The sequence below is a fragment of the Apus apus genome, chromosome 1 (assembly GCF_020740795.1).
Source record: "Apus apus isolate bApuApu2 chromosome 1, bApuApu2.pri.cur, whole genome shotgun sequence".
In the NCBI taxonomy this organism is placed as follows: Eukaryota; Metazoa; Chordata; class Aves; order Apodiformes; family Apodidae; genus Apus; species Apus apus.
This window is the reverse complement of record NC_067282.1, coordinates 147,592,597-147,602,304: the sequence shown is the minus strand read 5'-3', so window position 1 is coordinate 147,602,304 and position 9,708 is coordinate 147,592,597.

The window sequence follows — 9,708 nt, the reverse complement described above, 5'->3', positions numbered from 1 at the left end:
TAAATTACACAAAATCTAGTTATGTTATTTACCTCACTCAGATCACCATACACATCAGGAAAGTGATGATTAGAAGGATGAAGTTACAAGACTTAGCTCAAAGCTTATCAGCTAACTACAGCTCCAGAGCCTCTTTTAAACTTTTCCATTTATACCTTAAACTCCCACAACTGGATTTCTACTCATTACCTTATTATTTTAGAAGGCCAAATTCTCCACAGTGTAGCAAACTCAAAGTATTTCCAAGGAATGCAAATACATCTGTGATAAATTAGTTAACAAAGAATAAATGTATTCTATAATTTTCTAATTTTTTGTCAAAATTATTCACCCAAATCAATTTCTATCTTAATTTATCCTTTTAAAATTATCTTAATATTTGTAACCTCTGTTCCTTATAACTTACAGATACAGGATACATAGGCAATTGTAAAAAACCTGTGTTTCTCCACTAGCCTGTTTCTTAAACAATCCCTCTCTGCTCTGCCCTAGTAAAACCACATCTGGTGTATTATGTCCCGTTCTGGGCTCCCTAGTTGAAGAGGGACAGGGATATGCTGGAGAAAGTCCAATGGAGGGCTACAAGGATGATTAAGGGACCAGAATGTTTGTCATATGAGGGAAGGCTGAGGCTGTTTAGTCTTGAGCAAAGAAGACTGAGAGTGGGCCTTATAAATGTCTACAAATATCTGAAGTATGGATGTCAAGAATGGACCAGTCTCTTTTCAGTGGTGCCCTGTGATAGGATGAGGGGAAATGGCACCAAGCTGCAACACAGGAAGCTCCACCTCAACATGAGGAAAAACTTCTTTACTGTTAGAGTGACAAAGCACTGGAACAGGCTGCCCAGAGAGGTTGTGGACTCTCCTTCTCTGGAAACTTGCAAGACCCATCTGGATGTGCTTCTCTGTGACCTGCCCTAGGTGTTCCAGCTGCAGCAGGAGACCTGGACTCAATGATCTTCAGAGGTCCCTTCCAACTCCTATGATTCTATGATTCATATTTTGAGATTTTTGAAAGTGAATTCGAAATATCCTAGCTAAATGGCAGGTTAACAGAGCAAATCAGCAGAGCAGAAATCACCCAATTCTGTGTATAAATTGTACAGAAACAGTGAAGCATATTGCTGTAGTGGAGGAATGATAATAGATACAAGATTAAGCTGCAGAAGTTAATGAATGGCTCATAATATTCGGAAGCATACTTTTACATGTTGTTTGTCAGAAAAATATATGCAAAATCAAATATAATACCTCTTGCATAACTACCTATGGCTGACAGACATTAAAAGTAGAGTTTTGGTTGTCCCTGTTTCAGTTTAAAAATACAGCTTTTACCCTCTTCACTCCAAAGATTTTTGCTTATACTGGGCTCTAGTCATACTCTCAGATATGTGTGCCTGAACATAATCACCTATGCAGGTATTTCTTTTGCTAAGAGGACACATTTTTCAACGTGTCACACAGTCAGTCATGCTAAAGCATGATTGTTGAGTAGCTACTGTGCAGTTGCAGTTTTTTGCTCTTAGTATAGCCTTTTGGAGAGTTCATATGGGGCTGCAAACACTGAAGAGGGATGACCTCTTGTTAGTTTTGTGACTATCAAGCACCATATGAAAAACTGTAGATAGCATACTTCATGCTGAGTCAACCTTTATACAGTGAAACAGAAAAAAATATATGTTAATGTTGTTTTTTTTAACTTTAGGCATTAGAAGTGATTCATTATTTACCAATCAAATCTACTTCCTAATTTGAAAACTTAAAGGAACAGAAAGTACATAATTTATCATAGGTGTCTATATGACCTTCTGATAAAACTGAGACTTATCTATCAAAGAAAGAACTGACATTTCACCTATTCCCAAAAGCAAAGAGCCATCTTCCATGAACTTCCAGAGTTATCTCGCATTTTTGACTCATCAGTTCAAAAACTGCATTCCTTTCACAGGTTCTGTGAAGAAAAAAAAAACAAAGAAAGAAAAAAAAAGCTAAATAAGACATAATTACATTGATACCGGAGCTAATAAACATGCTTTTAATTTACATTAAATATGCATCTTAGGAAAGAATATGCAATCTAAAAACAAGCTGTGTTTATACAAAAAGATTACAAGAAAATGAATGAGGATGATTATTTCTGTAAAGTTAAAGGAAAGAGGAGATATGGTCTCCTTTTCAGCTGCAAAAATTACGTTAGACATGCAGGCAAAATGTACTGTCAATTTATGTAGAGACAGCTTCACTTTGTTCAGCATGCAGGGGTCACATCAAGAAAGGACTTACAGCAACAAATGAACATAAAAATGTAGCAGTAATGAAAGGAACCACTCTTACTCAAACAAGCAAAACATAAGCACTCTTCTCCAAATAGGACATAGCATAGGATCAGCTTGAAAGGGAAAAAGCTACATTTAGTTCACAGCATAACCTGTCCTCATCAGCAAGACCTACAAACCTCGCTAATTCACAAACCAGCCTTACAGTCTGTTGACTTGATGGTTTATTTTTTCACCAGCTGGAAGTAGGGATCTCCTAGGCTTTCTCTTTGGAAGCCTCCAAGGACACATGTTCTGCCCACAGTAACAGACATATCTCTTTTCTCTATTGCAAACTGGAGTGCTTGTAGTTAATATTTACATGCTTATCTGCTTCTCCTACTCTTCTATAAACACAGCCAGCTGTCTCTAAGATCCAATACTGCTAAACACCTAAAGGTGATGTAATATTACAAAATTTATTACTGACCTCTGATTGCATTACCTGCCTTTTGTCATTCTTTGCCAAGACTAACATGCCTAGCATTTGAGAATTCCATCAAGCTAATAACTAATACTAGTGACTGCTGTTATTAGTATTATAACTAACTCGACAGAGAAACACTTACACTTCTCTATGTGAATTTTCCCCTGAAACACCAAATACTCCAAATCTAGGCTGAGTTCTGTTCAGTCATATGTCAAAGCCTATTATTATTATTATTATTATTATTATTATTATTATTATTATCATCATCATCATCATTATTATCATTATTATTATTATCATCATCATTATTATCATTATTATTATTATCATCATCATTATTATCATTATCATCATTATTATCATTATTATGCTTTTGATATGTTAATCTGTAGGAGCAGGTATTTCCTTGACTGGCTAAGGCAAAAATGTCAAGTCCATGAAAAGATCTCAATAAGCCCCATTTTACAGTCCCAGAATACTCAAAGATAACTAACTTTACTATGCTTTTGTCTATATATGCATATATACAGATACTTTTACTGTAATGAAAAGCCACTGCAGGTCAATACCCAAAGTGATTTGTATTTATATTCATTCTGCTCTACTGATGAGCTCCTTTGGACTAACAGTAACTAAATAGTCTGGCTGGTTTAGACCAAGGAATGCAAGAGAGTTACATTCAGATTTCTTAATCCTTAAAACAATTGCTCTTTATCTGATGGTGTATACACAATGCATTCAATGACACTAGTTATATATGTCATAGATTTAACACTTGTAAGAGCGTAAGACCCCAGCCTCCCACACATGAAATTTCTGTGTCATAAAGACCCACTATAGTTTCAAACTATTTTAAGTAATAATGCCATAATAAATCAAGGCATAAATGTCATTGTAAATCTAGGCACATACAGATAACACAACGCTGCATTTTCATTTGCAGCCTTAGTTCAACATATATCATACTTTTCAAAATAAACAAGGGAATACATCATTAACATAGATTTCTTAACTTTATGTTTAAAAGTATAATTATCAATTACCTTTGATAGAAAACCAACCTGCTTTCTGTTTCACCACTTATTCACTATTCTAGTTAATTATTTGATGGCCAAGTTCTGCTGCTTCCTAAAACAGGTATATGCCAAAGTCTAGTTATAAGTTCAACTTTAGTGATCTCTTTTGGTTGATATATTGCATATGATTTAACAAGCTTTGTCTCCAAATTATTACAAGAAGTAACAAGTTAGTGTTTAAAATGGGAAAGAAATGTTACATAAGCTTCTCTTGATAATTAAAACACATTTTTCATTACATAGTACAGCTCCCACCAAAATATTTAGATTTAATGGCAATACCTAGCAAAATGTAGAGATTGCCCATTCCTAATGAAAGAATATTTAAAGGGCTGCAATTCAGTACATCATCGGAAGCATGATTTTGCACAGCAATCATGTGGCAAATACTGCAGGGACAATCCTATTCAATATAATCAATGTCATATGTAACTGTTCAGCTTTTGTACCCATTTTAGTATGCTGATGAGAAACAATTTCCTTACCCTTCTGGAAATGTTTGCCTGTTTATGAAAGAAAATTCAACAACAGGAAAAAATCCAGATGATTGCAGTTGATACATTTTTCTAACATCAAAACACTGCTGGTTTTTAAGATTATCTATGACTTCATCTACAAAAATATTCAAGAGATTAAGTAATCAGAAATGATGGTGCAAGGAGACTGCCAATTAAGGACTAATATGTAAGTCATCTCAAGCAGCAGTTTACCATAATAACATAATACTTGTAAGAAACTTGTTTTTTTCACTTTCAACTTACATATATGAGGAGCAGGCAAATGAACCAACTTGGCATCTGCCCTGCACATCTTCGTATCTTACCACATAGTTCTTCACATAGTACTTACTCCATGATTTTGATAACATATGTGTTCTGTTTAGAGCCAATATTACATATTATGCAAAAATAAAAAATGAAGTTGGACTCAGAAGTCAAATAGGTCATACTCCTGGTACAAAACTTTCAAGAAGTGTGGAACTATAGCACGAGTTGACTTCTTTGTAGTTTCTCTTCATACTTAACAACTCTGGAATGTAATAAATATGTGCTTGTTTTCCATTCATTAAATAGGAAGAAAAAAATGGCTTTCCACTACTTTCCACCAGTGAATATATGGCTATAAATATGGCCCTCCATCATTTACCACCAGTAAATACAATGTCTGCATATTCAAAGGTATTGTATCATATTTTCTGGAACACAGTAATGTAAAATACTTTATTGTAATTACATTTTTAGATTAGAAGTCATTATAAACATGTATGAAGTAGAAGTAAAAAATACAACTGCTGAGAAAAGACGTTAATGATTAGAATTGTTCTTGCAAAAAAACAGTGATATTGCAAGACAGATATTTTTGACTTGCAAGACAAAGAACAAAGTTCATCACTTCAGGTTAAAAATATTTATGCTAAATGTTAAACTCAGACATTTATTCATTAAATAACAAGAATCATTTGCATCACAAAAGATCAGAAAGAAATCCCATTCCCTCTGATCATTTACAGATGACGTTGTTACTACACTTGTTTCCACTCACTTTTACATCCTGAAGAAAGCATTTTTGTTGAATATTTCATATTCTTTGGTAGATTAACTAATAAATCATATAGACAGCATAGGTTAAATATACATCTGCTGAAGCAGGAGATATAAATTAAGTTACATTAATGGTACACTAATGTTTAGAAAAATTAAGTCTAGCAAACGTGACATTGCACCGAGATGCAAAAATTAATTCAGAACTACAAATCACAGAATGACTGAGGTTGGAATGGACCTTGTGATTTTCTAGCTCAACCCAGTGCTCAAAGCTGGGACATCCCCCTTTTCTACATCCAGGTTGCTTAAATGCCCCTAACCTGATTCTCCTCTCCTGAGGGAAAGTCCTTATTACCCCAGATGCTCCTTCTGAACTCAGGGACATGGGATTCTTCAAGGCAAACCTTACCAGTAGAGAATGATGCAAAACTAGGATTGATAACCCCAGCCTTTTTATGTCCTTTGGTGTCCAGTCTCCTGCTTCATTCAGCAGCAGATTTGCATTATCTAAATTCTTCCTATTTCTGCTGATAAAGCTGTAGAACTCACTTTTTGTGCTTAGCACCCATCACCCAATTCAACTCCATCTGTCTTTGGTTTTTCTAAACTAGTCCCCACACACTCAGACAGTCTCACTCTACAGGCTACCAGGTTACCTGCTCCTACTTCCAAACCTTTTATATTTGAGTTTCGTTCTGAGCTTCTTGTTGATAAACACAGGTTTCCTGCCACCTTCCCTTGACTTCCAGATGGACAAATCTTGAGTTTAGAGGAAGTGACCAAGGAACCCTGGATACTTCTTCTTTCTGGAGCTTTAGCCTGTGGGTTTGTCCCAAGCAGAACCCTAAACAAGGTTTGTTCTTCTGAAATTCGAAGTTGAGATCCTATTTGCCCTGTTCACTTCTCTTCGAATCTTGATCTCTACCATTTCATGGTCATCACAGCCAACGCCACACTAATCTTCATATCCAGTTCCTGATTATTGATATCAGGTCCATCACAGTGTTTCCCCCCATCAGCTCGTCAGTCAACCTGTGTCAAGAAGTTACCTTTGGTGCATTCCAGATATCTCCTGGACTGCTTGTCACCTGCTCTATTGCCCTTCCAGCAGGAAGGAATTCCTAGGTTTTGCAGGAAAATCTGTTCCAAAAACCTGATTGTTCCTTCTCGGGAATTGCCTAGTATGTTTATTTAAAATTAATGATTATTATTATAGATGGCATCTCACTCAACAGGTAGTGGGCAACCAGTTCTTGATTGTGACTGCATATTAGTAATTCCTCAGAAATTCTAAAAGAATAGTTCAAATTAATCCAGTCTTAACAGTTCTGAAAAATAGTTAATGACTAAAATTTCATTAAACAGAAACTTTTAATCATGAATTCTATGAAATTATTAGTATGTCAAGTTTTCAAAGATTTTTAATTAGGCTTGGGTAAACAATGGGTAAATGCAATCTCTGTCTTCCAGTTTGGTAAAGAAAATCATTTGGTAAAAACACAGATGAGATTTACAAATTGTATTTTCCAAAATAAGACAGCTGATTGTTGCTCAACTTCAGGCAAAAGGATCCTTAATATTCAAAATACAATTTTAAATTTTTGCTGTTAAATTAACTGAGTCTTGTAAGATATAACCCTTGCTAAGGCGAATATGTTGTGGTTCTATATCAATGCTAATAATGATTGATATTTCACTGACAATAATGCTATCTTCTATGAAAGACACCCCTGATCAAAACAGCATTAGTGCATAACTGGAACTAGATCATTAAAAAGCAGGCTGGTTTTGCTTCTAATTCCCTCAAGTTTTCTGTAATTTTTTACATTATGACACTGGTCTTTGTAGACCTTGATGCTCATATGTCTAGTCAACTGCTGCCAGAGTTAACAATCCTGGTGCCAGTGTTTACAGACTTGTTCAAACCTTACTGAAAGCACTGGATAACAAAAATCCACCCACCTCTATTGTCAACTCTAAAGAAGCAGACATCTGCCAGTGTAATTTGGCTGACTCCAACAGACCCTCATTTATGGGACTTACAAGACATGCTGGCATAGAGATACATATGTCCAGAAACTTATGTGATTTCTCCTGGACAGCATCCACTGGAATCTCCAGTGTGACTGCTATTCTGTGGGGGAACTCTTGAAAACTTTTGTAAGCATCTGGCTGTACTTTTGAGTATCAGCAGTAGCACAGTGTCATCTACAGGAAAATGTAATACAGTCTAGGAACTGTATGTTCAACAGCCTGCAACTCCTCTTCTTCAGAATCTGAGAAACAGATGTTTCAATTGTATACAAAGTTCACAAGCTTGGGACAAAAAAACTGACTGTAATTGACGTAATAGAGGCAGGTACAATTTGGCTAGAGAGCTGGCTTAGACAATGGTCAAGAAAAAGTGTTGCAAGGATACAGTAGTCACTAAATCACAACATCACTCCTAGATCTTGGATAACAAACACAAGCATTGCAATAATGACCTACTGCTGTAACAAACAGATCACAAATATTGTAAGGTTCAGTACAGCACAGTGCTAGTACCATATGAACAGCAGGAGTAAACAGTAGAATACTCAGTTATCAAGGTCTCTTATGGAAAGAGAGAATAGCAGGTGGGTCCTTTATAGGTTTTGCATTACACTTCACAATAACAGAATGAAGAGACCTGATTCCTCATGCTAGGACCCAGGAGGAGAATCGCAGACCTACCCCTTAGGTATGTGACTCAGCTTACCACATGAAAAGTATAATAGAGAATTTCTGTGCTCTCTTTAGGCATCGCAGCTTCTTGTAAACATCTCTGAACTTTGTGCTCATTTCAAGAATTACTTACAAAAGAGAATATCTCAAGAATGTACCTCACATCCAAAGAAGTATAAAAATACTTTGTGGACTCATAACACAATTTTATTGCTTCACAAGAAACAAGATTCTTAAAACCTGAGGCTTATACTCTGTCATAAAAACAAAAGACTAGTAGAAACAACTCAGATGAAAATGCAAGTACTTTTAAAAGGGAATGAAATATAAAAAGAACTAAATAAAAAATTGATGTTATTGATAAAAAAAAATCAGGTAACAATCAACTGCTTGGATTTTTACAAAGTACTTATTTACTGTATGCCTTGTCTGTGAAAAGCAGTTGTGGTATGGTTGCTATTGTTCATCTTAGAGCCCCAGCGGAGCAGTATGCCAACTCTCATCATGCAGAGACTCAGAGGATTGATCTCTCCAGAAGAACCTGTGCTGACATGCATGGAACACAAACCCACCTTTGGTAGATTTTATGGATAAGACTTGTGACAATACTGGTAATAACATTCCTTTACCTTACCCAGACTTCTTTCACATAAAACTGAAGGCAGAAGAACTGCTGCTTCTCTCAGATAAGGAGCCATGGTCAGTCTCATGGCCATGTTTCACTACCCTTTAGTGGGCTTGATCCATTAATGGTTCCAGCAGCATCAATCCAGCACTTCCAAGAGGCAATACTTACAAATAAATCTCCTGCCTCAGTGGCAAAACAAATTATTCACCTCAGCATAATCAAAACCATTTCAAAAGTAATGGTAAAGAGTAGAAATCACAGGAACACTAGCAGACCTGGACTGGATAGTCAGGTTCATGACCTCTCCCAGATATCATGTACTCAAATGAATTACAAAATTGCAGTTGCATCTCCTGCTTTTCCCTGTATTTTTTCTTGGCTGAAATCTTCTCATCTGCCTGAAAAGGGACCTGGTCTTTCTTAGTCTTTTTATTATGCTTATAAGGAAATTCCTGCTGTTGGTTGGTTTCCGAAAAATTGACTGTGGCTCCACCACAATAATTTGTGCACTTCTGACATCTCTCAGAAATGCAGAATCTTACATCAAAACATACTAATTTAAACTCTTTCTACAGAATATGAATGTAAGTGCAAAGATGGATGTATAAAATACAGTTTGTTTGATGAGGTACAGTTGACTGAAGAGAAACCAAATATTCTAAGAAGACATAGCAAAGCTTTCTAGAGGCAGACTGAGATTCATCTCCAAACATATTCCTTTAGTTATAATACTAGTGAGCTTCTCTGCTTCCTGATTTACCTTGGAACTAACAGCAGATAAAAGTTTATTGAATCTGCTGTGATCCATATGTCAACATTTATCATTCTGCTGTTCAGTTTTTTCCTAGTCTAGTTTTTATACAGCTGTTCACCATCACCACTGCTTTTTTCCTCATTAAGCAGTTGATATTGCTTGAGGAATCTTCCTTCCTCTTTCCACTCTACTGATTAATTTGGAATCCCTTAATAGATTTATATATGGACTGTTTTGCAAAAGGTCTTTCAGA